The sequence below is a fragment of the Thermobia domestica genome, chromosome 6, assembly GCF_964235325.1.
Source record: "Thermobia domestica chromosome 6, izTheDome1.hap1.1, whole genome shotgun sequence".
NCBI classification, from domain to species: Eukaryota; Metazoa; Arthropoda; class Insecta; order Zygentoma; family Lepismatidae; genus Thermobia; species Thermobia domestica.
In genome coordinates this window covers 158,652,011-158,672,197 of record NC_137459.1, presented here as the reverse complement: position 1 = coordinate 158,672,197, position 20,187 = coordinate 158,652,011, and the positions used below count along the sequence as shown (strand labels likewise).

The 20,187-nt window shown below is 36.3% G+C and overlaps 1 long non-coding RNA gene across 1 annotated transcript; it reads left to right on the top strand.

Annotated features, from left to right (window-relative positions):
• Nucleotides 1-3,980: 3,980 nt before the first annotated feature.
• Nucleotides 3,981-19,060, top strand: LOC145687728 (uncharacterized). The gene is made up of 3 exons (XR_014131726.1): nt 3,981-4,060; nt 17,662-17,940; nt 18,718-19,060. It is a non-coding gene; the product is annotated as an uncharacterized LOC145687728 (long non-coding RNA).
• Nucleotides 19,061-20,187: the final 1,127 nt, after the last annotated feature.

Below are 20,187 nucleotides of genomic sequence, written 5' to 3'. Positions count from 1 at the left end.
TAACGTGCTAAATAGGGGTCAATAACCTCCGAAATTTGATTTTTGGTAGTTCTTTACCCATGAAAGGGAACGATGTGGACCATCCAAATTTATAGTGGTACATATTGAAGACCTGTACGAAGATACCAAATGCTTATATTAAAACAATTTCTAAAACTGAGTGGATGAGTCAAGATACCCCTCCCAAATTTTTAAAGGGTGCATCAATGTACTCATGTCTTATGATAGGAAATGAACCTATATACATGACCATATGACCATATACGGTAATAGAACCGCATCAAACGGGATAAATTGGGCCAAAAACCAAACACGTGATACAACATATTGCTTATGTTTATATTTTGGCATTTTTTTACTCATGAAAGGGAACAAGGTGGACCACCCAAATTTATCATGATACATATTGAGGTCATGTACTATGATAGCGAATGCTTAAATTAAAAACATTCCAAAATTTAAGGGATTGGCTATGGTACCCCTCCCGGGGTGCATTAATGTACCTATGTCTTATGATAGAAAATGGACCCCTATACATGACCATATAATCATATTAGGTAATAGGACCTCATCCAAGGGAATAAATTAGGTGAAAACGAAACACGTGGTTGTACTAAAATTTGGCAATTTCGTACCCATGAAAGGGAACGAGATGGACCACCCAAATTTATCATAATATATATTAGGGTCTTATACTATTATACCAAATGTTTAAATTGGGCAATTTCCAAAATAAAGAGGTGGGCCAAAGTACCCCTCCCGGGGTGCATCAATATACCCATGTCTTATAATAGGGAATGGACCAATATACATAACCATATAATCATATAAGGTAATAGGACCTCATCCAAGGGGATAAATTGAGCCAAAACAAACACGTGGTTGTACTAAAATTTGACAATTTTGTACCCCTAAAAGGGAACGAGGTGGACCACCCAAATTTATCATGATACATATTAGGGTCCAGTACTATAATACCAAATATATAAAATGAGCAATTTCCAAATTGAAGGGGTGGGCCAAGGTACCCCTCCCAAATTTTTAAAGGAGTGCACAAATGTACCTATGTCTTATGATAGGGAATAGACCCCTATACATATAACCATATAAGGTAATAGGATCTCATCCAAGGGGATAACTTGGGTCAAAACCAAACACGTGGTACAACGTATTGCTTACGTTTATATTTTGGCAATTTTGTACCCCTAAAAGGGAACGAGGTGGACCACCCAAATTTATCATAATACATGTTAGGGTCCGGTACTATAATACCAAATGTTTAAATTGGGCAATTTCCAAAATTTAAGGGGTGGGCCAAGGTACCCCTCCCAAATTTTTAAAGGAGTGCACAAATATACCCATATCTTATGAAAGGTAATGGACCCCTATACATGACCATATAACTATATAGGATAATAACACCTCATCAAAGGCGATAAAATCGACCAAAAACCAAACACGTGGTACTACGTATTGCTTACGTTTATATTTTTGGCAATTTTGTACCCCTAGAAGGGAACGAGGTGGACCACCCAAATTTATCATGATACATATTAGGGTCCTGTAGTATAATACCTAATGTTTAAATTGGTCAATTTCCAAAATTTAAGGGGTGGGCCAAGGTACCCTTCCCAAAAATTTAAAGGGGTGCACAAATGTACCCATGTCTTATGATAGATAATGGACCACTATACATGACCATATAACCATATAAGGTAATAGGACCTCATCCAAGGGGATAACTTATGTCGAAACCAAACACGTGGTACTACGTATTGCTTACGTTTTATATTTTGGTAATTTGATACCCCTAGAAGGGAACGAAGTGGACCATCCAAATGTATCATAATACATATTAGGGTCCTGTAGTATAATACCAAATATGTAAAATGAGCAATTTCCAAAATTTAAGGGGTGGGCAAAAGTACCCCTCCCAAATTTTTAAAGGAGTGCACAAATATACCCATATCTTATGAAAGGTAATGGACCCCTATACATAACCATATAACTATATAGGATAATAACACCTCATCAAAGGGGATAAAATCGACCAAAAACCAAACACGTGGTACTACGTATTGCTTACGTTTATATTTTGGCAATTTTGTACCCCTAGAAGGGAACGAGGTGGACCACCCAAATTTATCATAATACATATTAGGGTCCTGTACTATAATACCCAATGTTGAAATTGGTCAATTTCCAAAATTTAAGGGGTGGGCCAAGGTACCCCTCCCAAATTTTTCAAGGGGTGCACCAATATACCCATGTCTTATGAAAGGGAATGGACCCCTGTATACGCCTATATAACTATATAAGGTAATAACACCTCATCAAAGGGGATAAATTAGGTCAAAAACCCCCGAAATTTGAATTTTTGGCAATTTTTTACCCATGAAAGGGAACGACATAGACCCCCAATACTGATAGAGGTACATACTATGGTCCTACCCTACCATACCAAATTTTTAGATTTGGCAATTTCCAAAATTTAAGGGGGGTGGTCCTATGTACCCCTGCCAAAATTTAGGGGGTGGGCCATTGTACCCCTGCCAAAATTTAGAGGGGTTGGTCCTAGGTACCCCTAGGTCATTGACCCCGGGCCAAGGTCATTGACCTTTGACCTATGACGTCACAAAAATTTTTGCTGACTCGGCTCAATATACGCGGACCCCTACTACTTGAAGAAAGTGGGAGCAAACGGGAGAACCCACGAACACGGTATTTTTCCACCACAAAGTTCACTTGGCGGGGGCTGGGATCGAACCCGGGACCCCAAGCACCAGAGGTCCAGTCTGGAAATGGACTTTGTGGCCATCCCTACGCTAAACCCGAGCTGCTGGCAGGCTGTGAACAGTGTGCTAGATGAAATGTTAGAAGCGATAGGCAGGCGCCTAGGTGGCGGCCGCTTGTCTCATTTGGCTGAACAAACTGTACTGGCAAACTCATTGGTTAAAGAGGCAAACTCCCACTGGTGGACCAAAATTTTTTCTGGGGCACAAACAGGTCTGGGCGGGAAATACAGAAGCGCGTGGTCTTCTTTGCCATGTTTTGAAGGTGAACTTTGTACTTCCTTTACAGGTCTTTGGGGGCTTTTGGATCCAGGTCTGGAACCGGTTTCTAAGATCCGGTTCTGGAACCAGGTTTTCGGATCCAGGTCTGGAACCGGTTCCTAAGATCCGATTCGGGAACCGGGTTTTCAAATCCAGGTCTGGAACCGGTTCTGAAAACCAGATCTCCGCCGGAACCAGAACTTTGTGGCTATCCCTAATTTCTTCAGGTATAATTCCGTGGGATTTACCCCTCACCAACAGCTAACATAAATAAAATGCGATTATATGTCACTCTTGTGCATGGCACACCTATAGCACGGTACAACCCTCTCATACTTTGATTTTGCCTCCGGACAAAGTTTTCTGCATGAAAGCCTGTTCGTGGAAGTATACCAATATCTAGTAAAAGTGAGCAGCGGACACTGATATAGTATTTCTTTTCTTTATTGGATGTCTGTTGGCACTTATAATGTAAACTTGTACCAAGTTCGTGAGCAGTTGCGAGAAAACAAGTATAGAATGCACTAAAATACTATTTACACCTATAACGTGATTTTATGTTATTTTATCTGTAGCCCCCATATTCTAAATCTGTAGGTAAATTCTTCGAAACTTGTTTTGACATTTATTGTTATTGTGGTTCACCACAGTATCAATTATCTACCTAACACGTGTTAGTCGTTTCTGAAATGACCATTTCTCTACTCTGAAACTGTGTTTAATTGCGCTCTCTTTGATTCTTTAGAAAATATAAAGTATCACATAGTAAGATTCGAAATAATAGTTAAATATTATTAGAAACAAATTAGCAATGATAAAAATGCCCTTTACTACTACATACTTGAAGCGATTTAATGATCACTCAGATGGCAGCACTATTGAAATGTTGAAGTGGCGTATCTTAGTATATAATATCTCTGAGAACAAGTTCGTTATACGAACAATGCGAGTGCTTGATTTGGTTGACCCTACAAATTGATGCTGCATGTAATACTGGAAAATATAAGGTATGAATAATTTTATTTATATTCAAATTGTCTTCAGTATAAGGGTAAGAAATGTTTATTTACTATAGACACAAAGTAATATTTTATATTTTCAACTTGAGGTGTCAACTGCAGCTTGTCCCAAAGCAAGGTAAATGATCATAAGTAGACATTAGATAAAGATTTAAAGTTCATTTTAAAATAACTTCCTCGAATAAGTGATGTAATTAAACAATAGTGTTGTCTTAGTTATGTAGTAAAATTTGCAAAAAGAAAATTTACTTTAAAAGCTGCACAGCACAAGTGTAATTTTATTAGGAAATCACAAACAAAATGGCGCCGGTGCCATTTACAGATTTATCCGCTTTGCTCTTCAATTATTCATTATCAAATTTTAAAATATGCTTAAAATTACCTATGTTTTACCATATTGTTTTTATGGGTATTGATGATGGAAGCTGCACTGTATGTTCTTTTTGTCATACATTTTCACAGTGTTAAAAAAAAAACGCTTGTATTTAATTTCTGTATCATATAGCTAGGTTTAGCTTTCATTTGCTTATTGGAGCAAAGTTTGGACCTTATATCCACGCATTCGTTTTAAATAACTAAGCCACACTTCCATATTTCTTTATAAGTGGGGGAACTAGAAAAATAGAAAGGCAACGAAGTTCTGGAGCAAATACAAACGTTAATTGATTTTATATACACATTACCGTACCGGTACAGTAGAATGGGGTGACTTCAGCCGATTATCTAATATTTTACTTTGGTGGCAACTGTATAATGCCATATGCTAATTTAGATCTATTCAAAGGGATTAAGTAGCAAGTCATTGTCGACTTTAAAATATTGGCAGAAACAATTGTTTCGCCCATTGTTAGTTTGCCGTGTTGTCAGATATAGTGTGTCACGTGACTGCAAGATGAAAACTAACGTTTTGATTTTAATTAGAGACAATGACATACACAGAAGGGTGAGTTAACGGGTTTTACCCTTCCCTTCAACAAAAAATTATGAAACAATACACATTCAAACTGGATGCTCACCAGGCCCGTAGCCAGCCCAAAAAATGTAGGGGGGGCCCAATCCAACCATATGATAATTCATCATATTTTCTTCTTCACATATCACATATATAGTTCTTTTGCAAGCCTACTGTAAAACTTTTAGGGGGCCAGCAAAAATTTAGGGGGGGCCTAGACCCCCCTGGATACGGGCCTGATGCTCACATGGAAGTTTTGGGTGCAGGTTGCTCTCATGAGATTTTTTGGGGGAGCATAATTTTTTACTGAAACCGGGACAATCGAATTTTATAACACACTGTAACGATGCTTTTTAAAACGCTAAATTGAATTAAAATTTAGTTTACAACGAAAGTTATATTACATAATCGTGCATTTTAGCGTTGTGAATTAAAATCTAGTGATTTCAGGGTTGCTATATATAGCAACACAGTAACAATGAAAGTCGCAGACATAGCCTAAGATATCAACATTTTTCCATGAACAAAAAACATGTTGCCAGTGGTTAAAAGTAAATATTCAATCTTCGTTCATTGTGTTCGAATAGATATGTAGGGCCGGTTTAGGGGGGTGCACCGGAGCACGTGCACCCCCTCCGTTCTGAATATACACTATCTAAAGTGAGAAACTGGCAGTGGAAGTAGCAATACTTTCCTAAAATTTCATGTCATATTTCCGTTTCGGGCTTTAAGCGGTTTAGCAAAACCGCTTAAAAGAAAGCGGTTTTGCTAAACACAATAGTTTAAGTCAGTTCCTCATACACATCACAGATGCCTAAAGGAATTTAAAAAAAAATGATTCAAATGTACTGATAGTTATTGGTTCACCCCCCTCAGAAAATCCTGGATCCGGTCCTGGCTATGTGATAGTTAAGCTACCTAGGATTTTTGCGAAGGAATGTCCGAAGATGTTAAGAGAACGCTAAGTAAGTTATATATATTTCAATAGAAGGAAATATAATCAATGTTCGTAAGTAATAAAACAAATTATGTACAGTACAATAATGAAATGCTATAACAGATAATTGTAATAAAAATAATGATTTTCGCAATAATTTCTTGAACAAATTGTTCAAAACTTAATTCAAATATATATAGTGGTAATCGTACTCTTCAATAACTCAAAAAACGGTTTGCTTGTAATGCATTTCACTCATATAATACAAACAATACAATCACAGGTGATCGTTACCACTGCTGGAAGAGCGAGTAGCGCCAAAACAGTTTTAATTTCAAAAGCTGTTACGCCACAATACCAGGTCAAAATTGTGAATATATTTAAAATAGAACGAGTAGAAAATACTTTCTGGCTGATACCTACGGGCATCCTTACATCCTTGTAGATTCCACAAAATAATAATTCGTAATTTATTTCACTCATATAGTAAGGGATGATATGATTTTAATTGATACGCTATGCAGTTTTAAGCAGAATATCTGACATTTACAGGTCTACGTTCGAAACGTGATTGAAATAGAACAAATTGAAATTTTTCGTGGCTGACAACCAGAGACATTCTTACGTTCTTGTACATCCTAGAAAATTATAAATCATAATTTATTTCACTCATCTGATATAAATACTTGCTACGTCAGAACCATCGTACCTAGCACGTAGATTTTTATATTTATCGGATTTTCATAATAGGTCAGATCACAAGATAATTTTTTGTTCTCAATACCCAGCCGCAATTAGGATTCATACTCCCAATCCTTCACAGTAAGTACTACACACCTCTGGAACAGTTTACCTTGATTAATACATATGTTCTAATAGTTGCAAAATTTTAAAGAAAAAAATCTGAAAATTCCTTTTCTTAAGCAAAGATAAGGACATGTGTAGCACGTCAGACATCTTCGTCTTACGAGATTATTAATTACACACTCAATTAGTAACTGATGTAAATCTGTACAGCTTATATATATATATTTGTAGTACCGTTTATATACATTATTTAATTTGTTTCTCCATGTTATTTTTATTTCAGATTGTATTCATACATAGACGTCTTTTTTGTTTCTTTTCTTGTATAATATTTTCATGTTTTTTATTTTGAACCATTTTACTATTCTTTTTGTTACTTAAGTAGCATATTCTTTTTTATGTGGTTGAAATTTTTTGTAACTGTTTATATTTTCTGTGGCGTGGCATTTTGAAGAAAAAAAAACAATGTATGCACGGGGTTAAGTGCTCGGAAAGGGTTGCAGAGCCTTAACTTCGCCACGTAATCATTAAATAAATAAATATAACAATCTCAAATAACACAGTCGCGCATTACACCGGAGATAGGCGCTAATATCAGACCAGAATTGCAAATATGTTAAAAATAGAACGAATGGAAAATTGTTCGTGGCTGATGCCTATGGACTATTTTTTTTTTTTTTTTTAATTTACGACATGAGACAAAAATACCTCATTTTTCGTCTCGTTTCGTATGCAACACTATTCGTAAGTGTAAATACTCGTTGTGAGTAAATGTCAGTACATTATTCAATGCAAACATTGGCCAACATTTCGTAGTGCTACGCGTCAAAGAAACGCAAAATTTAAAATGAAATGAAATCTTTAAGATTTACGTCCCACGATTATGCCGACTAGGCTAAAGGAGACGGTGATGATGAGAAATGAATGAAATGGTGGAATGAAGATAATGGGAGGAAACAGGAGAATCCCGAGAAAACCCACGCACACGGTGTTTGTTCACCACAAAGTTCACTTGATGCGAGTTGGGATCGACCCCCATTCACAAGAGGTGAACGCTCTACCACTGAGCCACCGACGCAACATTTGGTTTAGTTTTGCGGTAATCGGCATGGATATATTCACTAAGTAGTATATCCAAGGCTTTTCTTTAGATGGTTTAAAGAGAAAAGTAGTATTTGCGACAACAAAAGAGTATCAGTTAAGTGACACAGCCATGGGCGCCCGAAGGGGGGCCTTCCCCCACCCACACCCTAGCTCACGAAAATGTATTAAATTTCTTTAAGATTTGCTTAATACAAATAAAAAATACCAAACGTAATATACCAACCAGGGACATAAGCCCCCTAGAAAATTTTCTTCAGGCACTCATGGATAGCTAATTATGTCACGCTGACTGAGGTTTGAATTTAAAATAATCCTAATTGTGTAGACGCGAACTGTATTCAACTGTTTCAGTTTCTTGTGGTTTTTAATAAATTTCCGTTTAAGAACAAAATATCCTTGTTCCATGAAAAAAAAAAAAATGGTAGTGAGTATTTGTGAACATGATAGGAAAACAAACAATATGAAAATTGATTTGAGTTTAATATTAATATTATCTTTTCCATGAAAGTTACATTAAGTGATGTATTATTAATTGTTTGCTAATTATTTACAATTAAGAACTTTTAGACAGGGTCGGATACAGTATTTTCTGACTGGGGATACACCAATAACTGCCAGTATATTTGAATTTGAATTTTTTAAATGCGTTAAGACATCTGTGGTGTGTATTGTGAATAAGGGATTTTTCTGGAAATACTCAGTATCTAGTCTCGGGAATCGAACCCACGACTTACCGAATGCAAAGCCAGCGCTTTACCAACTGAGCCGCAGACGCTTTGTATCGTTATAATTTTTCAGTATATAATTACTTTGTTGCTTTAGATCAGAATTTTTTTTAATCATAGGCACTTGGAGTATGATGGATACTTGTATCATACAGAATCCTTATGTAAGTGTTGCTATTTTCACTGCTAGCTTCTCATTTTAGATGGTGTATATTTACAACGAAGGGGGATTCATGTGCACCAGAGCAATGCCCCAAATCTAATTCTGCTTGTTGTTAACTTTTGTTGTTCTTTCGATGTTTTCTGATAAAAAAAAAAAAAAAAGTGTTTACGCCAACTAAAGAACATCAGTTGTCTTACAGAGCTAACTGTGGCGTTAATTAATGTTTACATTTACAGTAATACACCATTGTGGCAGGACGCGATATATTATCAATGGTTTAATTTCTCGAATTTGTAAAGAAATTCCCATTTGAAGACAGAATTACCTTTGATGTGCCAGTAAGAGAATGCCTAATAATTATTTATGAGCGTCATTGGGAAAGGAATAATAAAGATTGAAATGTGGATAGAATATGATTTTTCATAATTGATGCAGTTATGCGGTGAATAATGTATTGATTTTTTTAAAAGTTTTTAGTCCTACGGTTTTTCCCTTTAGGGTAAGAAAACAAATGATTAATGAAAGTGGACCATGATAAAATAAAATTTCTTATGTTCTCCTACTCGGAATAGTACCCAGGACTACGTACACCAAAGGCGCACGCGCTAGTCACTAGATCAGCAGGAAGAGCGAATTACTTGCTACGCTAAAATAAATATTCGGTACAGAAAATTTATTATAACTGCTGTGTCAGTTACGGCAAACTAAATCGTAAATTTTGCCTTGCACTGACGCAAACCGTTCCGGAATGAACCCCCAATGCCATTTAAAAGAGCTGAATATAATTATATTCTATCTTTCTATGAAATACATTAGGAATGATACAATAATAATACATTATTATTGTACTTGCGGCATTGCCTTCCATCGAATATTTCTGATTATGCATGTGTCCGTGCTGGGCATTTTCTTCAACAAGTAGTGTATCAGTGCCACCCTTCCTATTTTGATCTCATCCCCCGAACAAAATTTTCTGAAAGAAAGTCTAGTCTTCTCTACTTTTTGAGGAGAATTGAGCCCAAGTATTTGACTGCTACATTCTATCAAGTCATTTTATATGTAAGAAGATCACGTGTAGACCTACAGATTCACATTTCATCTTATAAATGATAATGAATCCGAGGAGCTTGTCACAGACTGGGGAGCTTAAACACTCCCAAGGACCTCAGACATGAAGTTGCAGAAGTCTATTTCCAAAGTAACAATCGTTGATCTTTACGTAGGTATGTATAGTTTTATTATTGTTCTTTGTATAGTTTTATTATTGTAGCTAGTCAATAAAATATTTTTAAAATACGAAAGTTGTGACTGAAGCCACACCACAGACCCCTAACTGCGTCCATGCACTGTTAGGGTCTAATCGTGTAGCAGAGATCACCCTACCTCATGATGATAAAACATTGATACTAAAAGGTGGGAGATTGACCTATTTAAATTATTAATTTTGAAATGCTTTGCTCAAAAAAAAAAAAAAAAAAAAAATCGGTAACTCCATTTTACTATATCTACTAAGCTAAGAAATTTTAAGGGGAAATTGTTTGAACTTGCCTTCTTGCAGCCTCTTCTATTGGCCCAAAATTTGAGCACATTGTTTACTGCTGTGGGAATATCTCTGAAGCATGGAAGTAAGAGAAAGTAATGGATTAGCAAAACGACTCCCTCCTAGTGTTCCACTAGAATCTTGAGAAGAACCTTTGCGAATGTTTCAACAATGTTATAATGTGGCATGCCTAGGGTTGCCAGATGTCCGTATTTAGTGCGTTTACGAATGGTGCAGAGAATTGTGAGCGAGGGAAAAGTCTTTTACGGCCGTATTCGTAGGTGCATTTAATTAATTTTTTTTTTTTTTTTTTTTTTTTTTTTTTTATCAAAGTGAATTACTGTTTCATAATCCCACTCAGGCAAGATTTTGATATATAGGTTTTCAGTAAGAAAACCTTGATTAAAATGACATTTGTCAAGACAAAGTTTTGATCTCGTTAATTCATAGTCAAAGTTGGCAGCAGGAATAGTCCCATATTTTCTACAACACAGGAATTGCAGTCTTGATCTTGCTAAGACATTCTCAAAACATATTTATGAAGAAGAGTTGTCTCAAGGCGGAAATTTTAAATTTTACTTAAAACTCGTTTTACTCAAGACAAGAGGCCTTATGCGGAGTCGTTTTGACGTATGATTAGCGTCATACTAAAGACCTGACTACTGCATATGTTGGTCGAGCTCTTTAGTATGGCACTAATCACGCGTCAGAACGACTCTGCATAAGGCCCAAGATCTTGAGTGTGCATGCTCTATGAATACAACCCTTAGTGATACTGGGAACGTGTAATTTTCAACCCTGGGCCACAAGCCTCACCTTGAAAAGCCAATCACACCCTTTAGCTCCTACGAATGTTCCACTATTTAGCATATTTGAAAACATAACATGTAACGAACAAAATATAATTTATGTTTACAAAAAAGAAATAAAACATAAAAAGCATTTCAGTGCAATTTGTGTTTAAATAACATACCTGTTTTGTCTAGCTGTTTGGGAACTTTCAGGATACTAATTTTATGGCGGTAGTTTTAATTTTGATGTTATTATGTATAGATATACTGTAGCAGTTAGTTTTTCTTTAATTGAATGATTTCACCGATTTCCAGTAAAATTGGAAGTATCCATATTTTTGTCTTCAGAAATCTGACGAACTTAAGTATCCCTATTTTGTTTATTCACGTGTAAGGCCTTATCTTCCTCATTGTCTCCTAAATAATAAATGATGACCAAATAAAACCTTGCCTTAACTGTGGTTACGCGAATTTTTATTATAATGAATAACCAACTTAAAAAAAAAAAAAAAAAAAAAAAAAAAAAAAAAAAAAAAGCAGACACTACCAGAACAACTTTAACATACGAAGAGCTATGGCCGCTCAAACGAGGTAAATACAACTGGAACTCTTTTGTAACAGTTTTAGTCGACGCCACGCAAAATGTGTCTTTTGTTTCCGACAGTGGGCATACCAGTTATAATTGATTTTGGCATGTACTTGGTTGAGTAACGCTCCGCAATATTTGCAAAGTAGTACGAAATAAGGTCCCTGGGCATTACGTGTCAGCCGGAATCCGTGCAGATCGGGATCGTCTCTAAAAAGTACTTCGTATTTTATTTATTTTTTATTTTATTTTATTTATTTATTTTTACACAGGAAACGTGTATATTCGAAAATTTGATGTTACACGAAGTTCGACTGTCAAACTTCCCTAGATACTTACCGTTCAACTTCAAGCCTGAGGAAACCATAAACAGCTTTGATATCCTTTATTAGATTAAGTTTAATTCATGTTGCAAATTTGTAAGAAAACTTCTTTAGCGATATTGACATTTTGAAGTTTAGCTAAGCAAAATTGAGTTTGAGACATCCTAATGCCCGATTTATTTTCGAGAAAAGGTAGATTTATAAAATTTTCCTGTATATTAACAAATCTATGAATGTCAATTGTAATTTGATTCAAATTTAAAAGAAAACACAATGGTGTTTCTCAATCTTATTTTATAATTTGTTTATAGGAGAATTTATGCCTAAGCTTAGTTTCTTTCTTAATGTTTCAATGTTTTGCAAATCAGATACACGAGTACCCGGTTCCTCAATTCTGTTTCAGAGAAATAATGTTATTTATAAATCAGAATTTAAAATTATTTTGGAAACCGCCACATTTCAGCATTTCCTAATGCATTGCAAGGGACGATGTGTCAGTTTTGATCAACTCATTGACGGTGCTCGCAAAAGTTTCAAAATTATTTCTGTATATATACTAGGTAAATAGATACTGGAAATTAGGCGGTAGTGATTTTAATATGGCGCCCTTGGGACATCCCGACCATGTTAAGCATATTGTTCAAAATAAACAGTATTCGCCTTAATAGGTAATGTATATGAAATTGTATATATATATTCGTGACAGTTAAATAATGAGATTGATTTTATTACCACCTACATAAAATACGCTATTCATGAAGCAGCAGGTGTCATACAGACGTCCATCTTCACTTATAATTTCACACGACTTTAATGCCATCCACTAAGGATGACGGGAAATATATTGTCATTTTGTATTCAGCAGCAACCTATTAATTTTATCTGCATAATAATGCAATAGCTCACCAAGCAATATCTGTATAAGTTCGGCCGTAGTGTGTACAATCATCCATCCCATTCCCTAAACTTAAGTTATTATTGAGAGGGCGCTTGATGACGTTGAACACATCCAAAGACTTGTAATGGTTTGTATGATAGCCTCAGTCCCCTTATTTGATTTGGACTTTGTCTTTCTCCCACTCTTTTAAGTATACTCAACTCAAATGTCTCTGAACCAAAATCGTGTGGGTATCTTCTTCGCGGCATTTTGTAACGCTTTCAGTGTCATTGCTACTACGAACTTTCACAACTCAATGTTATTTGATAATGGTTCCATCTCTCATGATGCCAAATCTGACTGCCGCGCCTCTCCACGTATTGGAAAACCCTTCTAGTTTTACCCTGACCATGATTTAAAACGTGGTTGTTTTCATTAAAAGAAAGGGTCTTAATAAACAAATGTCGACAACCAGTTTCTTGAAAAACTAAAGGCTTCCAAATACATAGAAAAATGAAATTTGGAGCTAAATATCCCCAAAATTATTAGCTGTAAACTGAGAAGAGGCATGTTCCTTTCTTAGACTTGTAACCTACTCTGTCCAATAACGCACACTCAACAAACATCCAATGGTGGTGCAACGGTTTTTCCTGAAAAACGCAAGAAGTTATTGGAATTTTCGTCACGTAAAAGTGAGTAAAAATGAACATAGTGGCTTTAGTACCTACCAAGAATCGTCATATATTTGTGACAAGTTTCTATTTCGAGTATTTTAAAGATGACAAAGGATTTATGTGAGACGACGTGTATTGCATAGCTAGGATGATAGTACACGAGTTATAGGAAAATTTGTATTTATTTGCAATAAGCAATTAACTGAGCATACAAATGATTCGTCATACAACCCAACGTTTTAGAGTGAAAAATTACGCAAATAACTGCCGAAATACGTTACTTCACAGCTATTTCTCGGCTTTTTCTTTTCTCTTTTAACTGACTTCTTGCCTTCCTGTCTGATGAAGAGTTTAGCGAAAGTGATTATAATAGTGTGCTATTTTGGCTTGTGTGATTCAGTGCTTTAGTTTCTGAAGAGACAAATCTGTTTCCGCATGTCTAACATTGCCTTTCGTAAGTTACAGTAATTAGTTGCAGGGCGAAGCTAGAAAACCTTAGAAAGAGATAATAATTGATATATACAGGATGAATCATTTATCTCTAGATACGTTTTTGTGACTTTTAAACTAATAGATACAAAACGCTGAAATTTCACACTATGCAAATACCGACAGGAGGATATTATTTGACATACTTTGTGATACCACCAGATTAACAGTGTTGCGAACTCAACAACTTTTTTTTTTTTTTTTTTTTTCAAATGGTACCACGCCAGATTATACATATTTTAAACCTACATGTAACACGAAAACTTACAACACCATACTTGTTATGCAGTGTAGCATACTACAAAGGTTTCAGTATCAAAAACGTAAATAATTTTCGAAGGTTCTACAATAACAATGCAAGTGAGACGGGCGAGGTAACGCACATCCGATATATCTTAACGTCGAATACTACGGTCATCATACGTTGTATTTCGAACAAGTAGGAACAAACTTTGACTGTTTTCAAAATACTTTATTTCGAAACAATGTTGAGATAATTACGTACATAATTTCCAATAGACAAAGATCATAATACCATTTAGAGCAATTTGATATCTCAAACCGTTCCGGATATATCGTCGCATGAGAACCAGAGGAACGTAACTCCATTTTCGTAGGTTCACAGGCAAGAGGACAAAAATATTATTTTCTTAGAAAGGTGTGATTTTAATAAGATGGTAATTGAGCTACATTACAACAGACGATCGACAAGAACAGATGGCGTTACGTTCCATTTACATCCAAGTGGGGCTTTCAAAATTATGTCCAAACATGAAAAACACGAAAACGGAATTTTTGGAGTTACGTTCCTCTGGTTCTTATGCGACGATATGAAAAAATGGCAAAATTTAATACATTGCTTAAAATGGCGTATTTGTGGAAAACTTGTAAAACAAATTTTGATTTACTTTGTTTCTATATTATTATAACAATACTTCTTGGTACAGATGGTGATCAGAAAAATGGAAACACCTGAACGAAATTGCAACTTACCAGATTAGTATGGTGTCGGGCCTTCAGAACAGCCTTGATGCGACGTGGGATGGAAGCATAGAGGTCGTGAATGCTAGCAAGTGGAATTTTACACCATTCCTCATGCAGGGCATCGGCCAGTTCTGTGAGAGAGGATGGAGGTGGAAATCGTCGCCGGAGTCGTGTTTCCAAGACGGACCACAGATGTTCAATTATGCTGAGATCTGGAGATTGGGCGGGCCAGGGGAGGTGTTGAACTTCATCCCGATGTTCCTCAAACCACGCTGCAACAACGCCAGCTGTGTGAATGGGTGCATTATCATCCTGAAAGATGGCGTCATTGTCCGGGAACAACATCCGGACCATAGGATGCAAGTGGTCTCCTAAAATTGCGACATAATCGTTGGCAGTGATTCGGCCGCTAAGTGTGATCACAGGACCCAATGAAAACCATCATATGGCGGCCCACAGCATCACCGAGCCGCCGCCATGTTTCACAGTTGGGCGGAGACACTGCAGATCATAAGCTTCTCTGGGCGTTCTCCACACATAAACACGGCCCGTGATTGGGAATAGGGTGAAGGATGACTCATCCGACCATATCACACGTTTCCAGTCCTCAACGGTCCCAGCTGCATGGTCGCGGCACCATTTGCGGCGTGCGAAAGCGTTATGGTCCCTGATGAGCGTTTGGCCCGTGCAACACGACCCCGTAAGTTCATGTCATGTAATTCGCGGCGGACTGTGATTGTCGAAACAGGGTGGGGGAGGTGCTGATTGAGTTCCTCCGTCACTTGCTCCGCAGTGGCACGACGGTTCTGCGTGACAATGCGCTTTAATACCCGGCGTGACTTGTCACTCATGATTTTCTTCCGCCCACTGTTCCGCTTCCCCGATGTGGTTTTCCCGTGTGTTGTGTAGGCCGTCATCACCTTCGACACTGTCCCACGCGGCACACCTAACACAGTAGCCACTGCCGTCACACTCACTCCACCTAACCGCGCACCAACAATTTGCCCTCTTTGAAAATCTGAGAGGTCTCCCATTTTACACTATCTCCGTCTGCTGCAGCCACTGGACACTGCTGTTCCACTGCGCTTGACGTAGTATGGAGACCGACCTAACACACCACCACCAGCGGTCCGGCGCTGTGGGCTCCACGACACCACTTCCAACCCATACATCTGACGTGTTGCCAACTACAGGTGTTTCCATTTTTCTGATCACCATCTGTAGGTGTAACTACAAGTTCTCGCAATTACATAATTTTAGACAGTGTTGAAAACTTTATTACTCTTCAACATACTTCCAGAACGGTTTGATATAAATAAAATTGCTATAAACGGCATTATGGCCTTCACAAATATTGAGAACCATTTATGCAACTGGATGAGGTACTAAGCTAAGCAGTTTTTAGAAATAAAAACCTTTGAAGAGTCATATTTTCAACCCCTTGCAACATTGTTTCTATTCACTCGAAATCGCTCAGGTCACGATAGTAATTCTAGGCATTCAAGTACTTTGGACACACATTGCCCCGTCCGTCTTTCCGACGTTATTACTAGAGTGCGGATTTTGCATATTTTATTCTGGTCCTCCAATTAATATGCAACCGGGTTCTAAAGTTCTTTCAGGTCATTACCAACCGAAGTAAAGTTTTATAGTGTATATAAATGCATATTTCAGGTGTTAGTGCATATTTACTGAGTAAGCGCATATAAATTCATATTACGTAGGAAGTAATTAAGTTGAAGGCTATTTAAAGATATTTGTTTCCTTGGTTAATGTTTCGTCCCTGGAGTGTTTCTGAGAGTAAAATTTTCAAACACAGGTGCTCGATATTTTACTCTTCCTACACCAACTCTCTCGCGTTTCAATGACAAAGAACATGTGCATCTCCTACCCCACCTTCTTCTTTGGCCTATAAAAGACAAGGAATATTTTTGATCTTTAACAGTATATACTCCGCTGAGTTAGTGTTGTTTGCATTGTGTGAAGACGCCTAAGGATAAATCATCGATGATTGTTTTACTGAAGCAATGTATTATAGCATACCCTACGTTACAAACGGACGGGAAATCAATTTTCTGTAATGCTGTAAGTATATAATATTCTTTTATATTCTATTTCTAGTTGGAGTGAACTCTGGTTCACCTCTCAGTGCCGTCACTTAAAAGACAACCAGACTCGTTTGGAGATGTTTTCGGTTGATTAAGGTATTACTCAGAGTTTGACTATCAAATGACCATAATTTCGATGTATTAGTTAGGATATTTTAATCTCAACTTAATCTTGTTTTTAGTGAATCGCAACAGTGTGAATCTAGGAGTTGATAAATATTTTACTATATAAACTATAATACAAATACAGAAAGAGGAAGAATGCCAAAGAATACAGGACGTTAACTGACGAACAGTGAGGCAAATTACTGAAAAAAAAAAAAAAAAAAAAACTTAATTTGGAGCTAATTTTTAGCCAGACCAGGTGGAAAAAGGATTTATGGTGTTTAGTTGCTATTTTTTTTCCAACTTTTGCTATGGTTGGCTGAGTTCATTCTAACCATTACAAATTTATTATTTTCAATTAAACTTTGTCTTATTAAGAGATTTTTAATTTTATTTCAAAGATAAATATTTTGTATTGTTTCAGATACCATGCGACAAAAAATATCAAGTTGTTCAGCATACGAAGACAGCCATCCACTTAAGAAATTATAGTAAGACCTGCAAACAGAAAACAATTGAAACTACTTGATAAACAAAAAGCAACTGAAGATAGTTTCGCTGGTGATCTGTGCAAAGCGCTTATCACAACTAACTTCCTTTAATAAAGTTGAGCAACCCTGAATTTTGTAGTTTCCTCGCAAAGTATTGCGCTTCCAGACGAGTCAACACTACGAAAGAATTATATTGGTCCATGTATTCTAAGGTAAGTTCTTTTTGCAGTGCTTACGACCTTGAATCGATTATTCCCTCTGTATTATTTATTTCCTATTTTCATTTAACTTAGTTCTTTTTGTAGAGCTAATGGTAAAATGGCAGTCAACGTTTTATTTAACAAATGAAAGAAACAAACTACCTTCATTTTAATTTCTGACATGCAAACATACGTTTCGGAGTAGGAAAAAACACATGTGAAGCTGTATAGAATAATAAAACTGCTCATGGAAAAATATATTTTTAAAATTAAATATTTTGCAAGTTTCACAAAGTATCAGGGATGATATCGCAGATTTTTCAGTGTGGCTGTCTATGGACGAAACCACAGATTCGTGTGGTCGATATACCGCTAATCTGGCCGTTGGAAAGCTCAAAGTGAACCAGGAGCACCACACTTGCTTTTGACGAAAGCTTTGGAACAAACAAATCATTCAACTGTAGCAAGAGCAGTTTGTGATGCATTACGTCAGTACGATTTTCGATGGTACTCTCATTTGTAGTCTCTCTCCTTGATAAAATTACCTCATTTTCTCGATTTCAAAAATAATTTTAAAGAATGTAATTCCTGATTTTCGGTCCTTTAATTTTCAACACAATTAACATATTTTCTCGATAAAAAAAATTAAAAAACTGAGTCTCCATTTACTTTTTTTTTGGGGGGGGGGAACACATTTTCAGAACTTAAGTTATTTGTCCCGATTTCGCGGAACTTTATCTACTTTTTTTGCTAATATTATTTCTTAATTCGTGTATGTCTTATTTTCAGAAATTTTATGGCCAACTAGAGATAGAGAAGACAAGTTGTCCTCACAAATTCAGCACCTTACATGCTTAAAGCAGGAAAAGCATTACAAGTGTTATATCCAAAATTGACCCATGTAACGTGTGTTGTACATGGTCTTCATAGAGTTGCGGAGGAAATTTGTGCACAGTTTCCAGATGTAAATAATGTGATATCTGCTGTGAAAAAAAGTACTTCTGAAAGGACCTTATAGAGTGAGGATTTTTAAAGCAGTGTTTCCCGACACACCCCTGCTCCCTGAACCGATATTAACAAAGTGAGGAACATGGATTCAGGCGTCACTGTATTATAGTAGGCATCTCCAGGACGTTGAAGAGGCAAGTAGTCTTTTCCAATCATTTTTTTAAAGAACGATGCTAACTAAATTATATATACTTTTGTAACAATGGTAGAATACTGTCGATGTTAATGCATACGTATTTTATATTTCAGGTACTGTTCGCACTAGATCCAAAGGAAGCAAAGTGCATTTCAGAAGCTCTAAATGATTGCTAGAAAGAAACCGTGCAAAGCCAATTGACTTTTATAAATGCACATTTTGCATCCCTCCCTTCAATTGTAACGCAACTGGAGACAGAAGGAAGTCTTTGTGTACGGCACTCACCCTTTGTGAAAATTTCAATAAAGAAATTGTGTCCGTTCCAACATCAGTAGGGGAAATTATTGCAGTGGTTTCCAAAAACCCAGGTTTGAATTTTATGTGCAAAGTGAAGTCTGGGCTACAAGGTGAATCAAAAGAACTATTAAAAGAGCGTACCTTTTCATCATACAAGGACATACTAACGGATAAACGAAAAAAATACACTACGAAATTTATGAGAGATATGTTGTAGTGCACTGCAATTTACTTAAGCTCAAACTTAGTTAACGGTTTTTATAAGATTGTATTTAACAACTAGAGATTGTAAATTCAATTCAAGATTTTTCAGTCTAACTTGACATGGAAGCTATTGTTACTTTAGCTTTATCTTCAATCGTGTAGTAGTTTCAAAAATATAGATATTTCAAGTAATTCTTTTGTGCATATATATTTCCTTTAGTGCATATTTTACTTGTTTTCAGTGTATAGTTGCATGCATATTTTCTACACTTTTAGTCCATATTGATCCGCACTCTAGTTATAACTGCCACCGAAATTTAGATGCTTGTAATAATGAAGTGTTCTTAGTTTTCAACAATGAATAACAAATGTGATATTGTAAGTTTTCGTTTAACATGTAGATTTGAAATGCGTAAATATCCTGATGTAACTCCATTTGAAATATATATATATATATATACAATTATGTTGGGTTGAGAACACTGTTAGCCTAATAGTATCATAGAATATGTAAAATAGTGTCCCCCTGGCGATATTTGCGTGGCATAAGATTTTTTTTTTTCTATTACTTTAAAAGTTACAAGGGCGTATCAAGATTAATAGTCCACCATGTA